This window comes from Chiloscyllium punctatum, chromosome 34 (assembly GCF_047496795.1).
Source record: "Chiloscyllium punctatum isolate Juve2018m chromosome 34, sChiPun1.3, whole genome shotgun sequence".
NCBI classification, from domain to species: domain Eukaryota; kingdom Metazoa; phylum Chordata; class Chondrichthyes; order Orectolobiformes; family Hemiscylliidae; genus Chiloscyllium; species Chiloscyllium punctatum.
The window spans coordinates 56,349,922-56,357,732 of record NC_092772.1 but is presented as its reverse complement, the minus strand read 5'-3'; the positions used below and the strand labels follow the sequence as shown (position 1 = coordinate 56,357,732).

At 48.2% G+C, this 7,811-nt stretch overlaps 1 protein-coding gene across 4 annotated transcripts in view; it reads left to right on the top strand.

Moving 5' to 3' along the window:
* Window positions 1–6,040: 6,040 nt before the first annotated feature.
* The window catches only part of smg9 (SMG9 nonsense mediated mRNA decay factor), a 44,427-nt gene continuing 42,656 nt past the window's right edge, over window positions 6,041–7,811 (top strand). Inside the window, exon 1 of one of the 4 annotated variants that reach the window (XM_072553594.1) lies at window positions 6,041–6,093. The gene's annotated coding sequence lies outside the window, so the exon portion shown is untranslated. Of the gene's footprint in view, window positions 6,105–7,811 lie in introns of all 4 variants that reach the window. The other 3 variants (XM_072553590.1, XM_072553592.1, XM_072553591.1) reach the window with 3 other exon arrangements.

Genomic DNA, 7,811 nt, shown 5'->3' with positions numbered 1-7,811 from the left:
AAAGTAGGTAGAGGCAATGGGTCTGGGTGGGTTACTCTTCAGAAGGTTGGGCTGATGGCCTTTTTCCACACTCTAGGGATTCTATGATTCTCAGTTGCTCCCCAGAGGAGAATCCTCTCAAGTTTGGAGTCCATTCCCCATCAGCCTGCAAGGTAACCCTTCCTTAGATAGAGAGACCAAACAATGCTTCACTTGAGGTTCGATCTTCCCAAAGCCCTATGTAAATGCAGCAAAACTTCCTCACTTGCACCCCTTCACAGTCAGGGCTTCTGCATAGCCTGCTTCATAGGCCCAATCTGCAGTTGCCACGGAGATCCCTACAGCTTGTCATGGAGCCCACAAGGGAGCAGGCTATTCTGGACCTAGTGCTTTGCAATGAACCAGACTTTATAAAAGATCCTAAAGTAAGGGAACCCTTAGGAAGCAGCGATCATAATATGGTAGAGTTCAGTCTGGAGTTTGAAAGAGAGAAGGCAAAATCGGATGTAATAGTGTTACAGTTAAATAAAGGTAATTATGAGGGCATGAGAGGAACTGACAGAAATAGACTGGAAGCAGAGGCTTGCGGGGAAGACAGTAGAGCAAAAATGGCAGGAGTTTGTAGGTATAATTAAGGACACTGTGCAGAGGTTCATCCCCAAGAAAAGAAAGATTATCCAGGGAGGGATTAGACAGCCATGGCTGACAAAGGAAGTCAGGAAATGTATTAAAGAAAAAGAGAGATCCTATAAAGTGGCCAAGAGCAGTGGGAAATCGGAAGATTGGGAAGGCTACAAAAACAAACAGAGGATAACAAAGAGAGTAATAAGAAAGGAGAGGATCAAATATGAAGGTAGGCTAGCCAGTAATATTAGAAATGATAGTAAAAGTTTCTTTCAATACATAAGAAACAAACGACAGACAAAAGTAGACATTGGGCCACTTCAAACTGATGCTGGAAGCCTAGTGATGGGAGATAAGGAAATAGCAGGAGAACTTAACAAGTACTTTGCATCAGTTTTCACAGTGGAAGACAGGAGTAATATCCCAACAATTAAAGGGAGTCAGGGGGCTGAGTTGAGTATGGTTGTCATTACAAAAGAGATAGTGCTAGAAAAGCTAAAAAGTCTTAAAATTGATAAATCTCCTGGCCCCAATGGGCTACATCCTAGAGTTCTGAGGGAGGTGGCTGAAGAAATAGCGGAGGTGTTGGTTGAGATCTTTCAAGAGTCTTTTTCTAAATTCTTCGAAGAGCAGAGTCTGATTAGAACAAGTCAACATGGATTTACTAAGGGGAGGTCATGCCTGACAAACCTGTTGGTATTCTTTGAAGAGGTGACAAGCAGGTTAGACCAGGGAAACCCAGTGGATGTGGTCTATCTAGACTTCCAAAAGGCCTTTGATAAGGTGCCACACGGGAGGCTGCTGAGCAAGGTGAGGGCCGATGGTGTTCGAGGTGAGCTACTGGGATGGATTGAGGATTGGCTGTCTGACAGAAGGCAGAGAGTTGGGATAAAAGGTTCTTTTTCAGAATGGCAGCCGGTGACGAGCGGTGTCCCGCAGGGTTCAGTGTTGGGGCCGCAGCTTTTCGCATTATATATTAATGATCTGGATGAAGGGACTGGGGGCATTCTAGCAAAGTTTGCCGATGATACGAAGATATGTGGACAGACAGGTAGTACTGAGGAAGTGGGGAGGCTGCAGAAGGATCTAGACAGTTTGGGAGAGTGGTCCAGGAAATAGCTGATGGAATTCAACGTGAATAAATGCGAGGTCTTGCACTTTGGTAAAAAGAATAAAAGCACAGACTACTTTCTAAACGGTGAAAAAATTCGTAAAGGCAGAGTACAAAGGGATCTGGGAGTGCTAGTCGAGGATTCTCTAAAGATAAACATGCAGGTCGAGTCTGTGATTAAGAAAGCGAATGCGATGTTGTCACTTATCTGAAGAGGGTTAGAATATAAAAACACCATTGTGCTACTGAGACTTTATAAAGCTCTGGTTAGGCCCCATTTGGAGTACTGTGTCCAGTTTTGGTCCCCACACCTCAGGGAGGACATACTGGCACTGGAACGTGTCCAGCGGAGATTCACACGGATGATCCCTGGAATGGTAGGTCTAACATATGAGGAACGGCTGTGGATCTTGGGATTGTATTCATTGGAGTTGAGAAGATTAAGGGGAGACTTAATAGAGACGTACAAGATAATACATGGCTTGGAAAGGGTGGATGCTAGGAAATTGTTTCCGTTAGGCGAGGAGACTAGGACCCGTGGACACAGCCTTAGAATTAGAGGGGGTAAATCCAGAACAGAAATGCGGAGACATTTCTTCAGCCAGAGAGTGGTGGGCCTGTGGAATTCATTGCCGCAGAGTGCAGTGGAGGCCGGGACGCTAAATGTCTTCAAGGCAGAGATTGATAGATTCTTGTTGTCTCGGGGAATTAAGGGCTACGGGGAGAATGCGGGTAAGTGGAGTTGAAGTGCCCAGCAGCCATGATTGAATGGTGGAGTGGACTCGATGGACCGAATGGCCTTACTTCCACTCCTATGTCTTATGGTCTTAAGTTTCCCACTTGTTCATGACCAATTAAGATCGATAGGCTGTCAAATTAAGTTAAGGTACCACCTTGGAAAGGGGCGTCAAAATTTAGGCCCAGGAGGTTGAGTTAATGGACGTTGTCTGTGAAAGTTCAGACACCGCGCCGTCTGGGTGGAATTCGTGCACTCTCTTGTCACGTGCTGGGGGAAAGGTAGGTAGTCGGCCAATTGCTTTACACCCCTCCAATGTCCATCAGTAGACAACTCAGAGTGTCTTCTGACACATCCCTGCTCTGCGTTGGATGGCTAGACTTCAGCGATGTGTGACCAAGGTGAAGGAATTGACAACAACTGCAACATGCTAATGCCAACAGGAGTGAATCTAACCACCGTCTTTGACTTTCAATGGTGTTACCATCCCTGGATTCTCCACTATCAACATCCTGGGGGGGTTACCATTGGCTAGAAACTCAACTGGACATCCCCTATCCTCCTAAACTCCAGGACATTGTACCCCATCTTACTTGGGAAGGCACGGTGGCTCAGTGGTTAGCACTGATGCTTCACAGCACCAGGGATCCAGGTTCAATTCCAGCCTCAGGTGACTATCTGTGTGGAGTTTGCACATTTTGCCCGTGTCTGTGCAGGGTGCAGTTCACCCTAAACTGCACATCTTTGGACTGGCCAGAGCTAAATTGTCCATAGTGATTAGGGTAGGTGCATTAGTCAGGGGGCAAATGTACAGCAATAGGGGAGTGGGTCTGGGTGGGATACTTACCAGAGGGTTGGTGTGGACTTCTTGAGCCGAATGGCCTGTTTCCGCACTGTTGGGACTCTAATAACATTTTATTTGATTTATTGTTGTCACATGCGCCTCGGTACAGTGAAACGTTTTGTTTTGCGTGCAATACTGGTCGCTCACACCCGACAAAGATCACAGAGTGATAGAACAGAGCGAGGAACACAATATCACGGCTACAGAGAAGGTGCACAGAGAGCGAGGTCAACACTTGAGAGGTCCATTCAGAACGCTAATGTCCCGGGGAAGAAGCTGTCCTTGAAACTGTTGGTACGTGTGTCTCAGCTTCCGTACCTTCTGCCCGATGGAAGAGGTTGGAAGAGATTAGAACTGGGTTGGGCTCTTTGATGGTTTTGGCTGTCTTCCTGAGGCGGTGTAGATGGAGTCAGTGGGTGGAAGGTTGGTTCACAAACTCTCTGTAGTTTGTTTACAATCCTGGGAAAAGCAGTTGCTTTCACAATGCATCGATTAAAAATTAGTAAGAGCCTGTACAGACACCCCGAATTTCCTTAGCCTCCTGAGGAAGTAGAGGCGGTATTTTGCTTTCTTGACTGTTGCCTCACTGTGGGTGGACCGGGATAAATTGTTGGTGATCATCACTCCCAGGAACTTGATGTGCTCGGCCCTCTCCACCTCAGCTCCATTGAAACGGTCGAACTTCCTTGCTTTTTGAAGTCAATGACCAATGATCAGAAACACAGCAACTATAAGAGCAGGTCAGAGGCTAGGAATACTTTGGCAAGGAACTCACCTCCTGACCCCCCCCCCCCCCCCAAAGCCTGTCCCACCATCTGCAATGCACAAGTCATGAGGGTGAGGGAATACTCCCCACTTGCCCCTGGATGGGGGCAGCTCCAACAACACTCAAGAAACTCAACACCATCCAGGGACAAAGCAGCCCCCGCTGGATTGGCCCCACACCCACAAACATCCCCTCGCTCCTCCACCGATGCTCAGTAACAGCAGTGTTTACCATCCCCTCCCTCCCCCCCACCGACGCTCAGTAACAGCAGTGTGTACCATCCCCTCCCTCCCCTCCACCGACGCTCAGTAACAGCAGTGTGTACCATCCCCTCCCTCCACCCACCGATGCTCAGTAACAGCAGCGTGTACCATCCCCTCCCTCCCCCCACCGACGCTCAGTTACAGCAGTGTGTACCATCCCCTCCCTCCCCCCACTGATGCTCAGTAACAGCAGTGTGTACCATCCCCTCCCTCCCCCACCGACGCTCAGTAACAGCAGTGTGTACCATCCCCTCCCTCCCCCCACCGACGCTCATAAACAGCAGTGTGTACCATCCCCTCCCTCCCCCCACTGACACTCAGGGGATGTGTACAATCCCCTCCCTCCCCCACCGACGCTCAGTAACAGCAGCGTGTACCATCTACAAGACGCACTGCAGAAACTCACCAAAGATCCTCAGGCAGCACCTTCCAAACCCACGGCCACTTCCATCTTGAAGGACAAGGGGCAGCAGATACATGGGAACACCACCCCCCTGTAAGTTCCCCTCACCATCCCGACTTGGAATTTTGCCAATTCCTTAGCTGTCACTGGGTCAAGATCTGTCCCAAACAGCACTGCAGGTGCAACGACACCCCCAGGGTCTGCCGTAGTTCGGGGAGGTGGGTCATAATCTCCCCCACAAGGGGCAGTAAGAGATTGCCCGCAATTATGACAAACTTAATGAAACAAAACCCTTACCGATGTTCTGGTGAGAGTTAAGGAGATACAATGCTGTCGGTGGGCCTGGCTGGATTTAAAATGACCAGCCTGGTCTCTGCCCGGTGACTAGTTAGCCTCTTGCTGCAGGGGTTAGAACGTGTTTCTCCTCTCTTCTCAACTCCACTGGTGTGTCCAGATTGCAGGTAAGCCTGGGAGTGTGGTGGAGGCAGGTCTATTCGAGGCATTGAATAATTCATAGAATCATCCCTACAGTGTGGAAGCAGGCCATTCTGCCCATCGAGTCCACACCAACCCTCTGAACGGCATCTCACCCAGACCCACTAACCTATCCCTATAAACCTGCACCTCCCATGGCCAATCCACCCTGACCTGCACATTTTTGGACTGTGGGAGGAAACTGGAGCACCCGGGGGAAACCCACACAGACATGGGGAGAATGTGCAAACTCCACACAGACAGCCGCCCGAGGGTAGCATCGAACCCGGGTCCCTGGCGCTGTGGGGCCTGATTATTTGGATAGGAACAGGTGTGGAGGAAATTTCTGGTGATTGGCAGTTGGCAATGATACACACCTGAAGAGCTAGGACAGGCATGACGGGATGAACAGCCTCAGTCTGCCCTGTAACAATGCGCTGTATTGGTGATCACGGAGTAACACCGTTGTCTAACTCCCTAAATTCTGCTTTGAGGATGATGTTATTTTCTGCAGATGGTCCCTGATTAAAAGGAAGCCCCTGGGTGTTGGGGGAGGAGATTGGAGTTTTCCCCAATCCCCTCTCATCAAGATAACCGTCTTCCCCCATTTATTTCAAAGAGCGGGGAGCTTTTGTCTTTCATTTGGGAAGGAAGGTAAGTGTGTTGTGCCATGAGGTGGTGGGGAGCCTAATGAGCACTGTCTGTCCCCTGGGTCAGGAGGAGATTGGACAGTGAAGAAGGTGTTGGGGGGGAAACAATCTGATTGAGGCGGAACTATAGTTTGCAGCCTCGGCGCTCCAGCCGGACGGCTCAGAGGCAGGCGCTGTTTGCCCGGGGCCGGTCCGCCGCTCTCAGTTCTCCGGGCGGCCGGTGGCGGAAGAGGCTGAGAGCAGGTGAGAGGGAGGTTTGTATTGACCCTCAGGACCCAGCACTGCTAGTTATACTAGTTACTGGGAACTAGTTATAGTTATATGGAACAACTCGTTATAGGGGACGGCCAGTTATGGTTATACTGGTCCAAATGCACCTTACTAATAGTTAAAATGTATATAACCAGCATTACTAGTTATACTAGTTATGGGGAACACCTAGTTAGAGGGAAATGTTGGTTACTTGAAACGACTAGTTATACTAGTCAGAGTGTGCTGTCCCCCTAGTTAAAATGCATATAACTAGCACTGCTAGTTATACTAGTTATGGGGAACACCTAGTTAGAGGGAAATGTTGGTTACTTGAAATGACTAGTTATACTAGTCAGAGTGTGCTGTCCCCCAAGTTAAAATGTATATACCAGCACTGCTCGTTATAGTGAATAGATGCTTATGCTGTTTATAGAGATCAATTAATTATATGGAACAGGTTGTACTAGAGTCACAGAGATGTACAGCACAGAAACAGACCCTTCGGTCCAACCCGTCCGTGCTGACCCAGATATCCCAACCCAATCTAGTCCCACCTGCCAGCACCCGGCCCATATCCCTCCAAACCCTTCCTATTCATATACCCATCCAGATGCCTCTTAAATGTTGTCATTGTACCAGCCTCCACCACATCCTCTGGCAGCTCATTCCATACACGTACCACCCTCTGGGTGAAAACATTGCCCCTTAGATCTCTTTTATATCTCTTCCCCTCTCACCCTAAACCTATGCTCCTCTAGTTCTGGACTCCCCGGCCCCAGGGAAAAGACTTTGCCTATTTACCCTCTCCATGCCCCTCATGATTTTGTAAACCTTTATAAGGTCACCCCTCAGCCTCCGACGCTCCAGGGAAAACAGCCCCAGCCTATTCAGCCTCTCCCTGTAGCTCAGATCCTCCAACCCTGGCAACATCCTTGTAAATCTTTTCTGAACCCTTTCAAGTTTCACAACATCTTTCTGATAGGAAGGAGACCAGAATTGCATGCAATTTTGACTGTACTGTGCTGTTAATTAAAATGTTTACATCACTGTTAGTTATACTGTTTATAGGGATTTGCTGGTTACAATAGTTTACTGCATTCCCTATTTAAAATGTATACACTAATTACTGCTAGTTGTATTAATTAGTGAGTAGTACTCCTAGTTAAAATGTATACAACGGCACTGCTAGTTAAAGGTAACAGCTTTCTTAGACAGGTTCCAAGGTATTGTGTTCCTGATTATAATAGAGCCAGGATACAGGATTCCTCTGGTTATACGTGTTGAATAACACTACACTCCTGTTCAACTATTCTTATGATACTATGGTTCTGTTAATTATACTAGTTGTAGGGTACTGCATTCAGTTGGTCCTCTTAGTGCTAGGCTGTATACACTTAATGGTAAGGTCCTGGGGATAGTTGCTGAACAAAGAGACCTTGGAGTACAGGTTCCTAGCTCCTTGAAAGTGGAGTCGCAGGTAGATAGGATAGTGAAGAAGGCATTTGGTATGCTTTCCTTTATTGCTCAGAGCGTTGAGTATTGGAGTTGGGAGGCTGTTGGTGAGGTCAGTTTTGGAATACTGCATGCAATTGTGGTTTACCTGCTGTAAGAAGGAGATTGTGAAACTTGGGGGAAAAAAAGTGAGGACTGCAGATGCTGGAGATCAGAGTCGAGTGTGTGGTGCTGGAAAAGCTCAGCAGGTCAGGCCG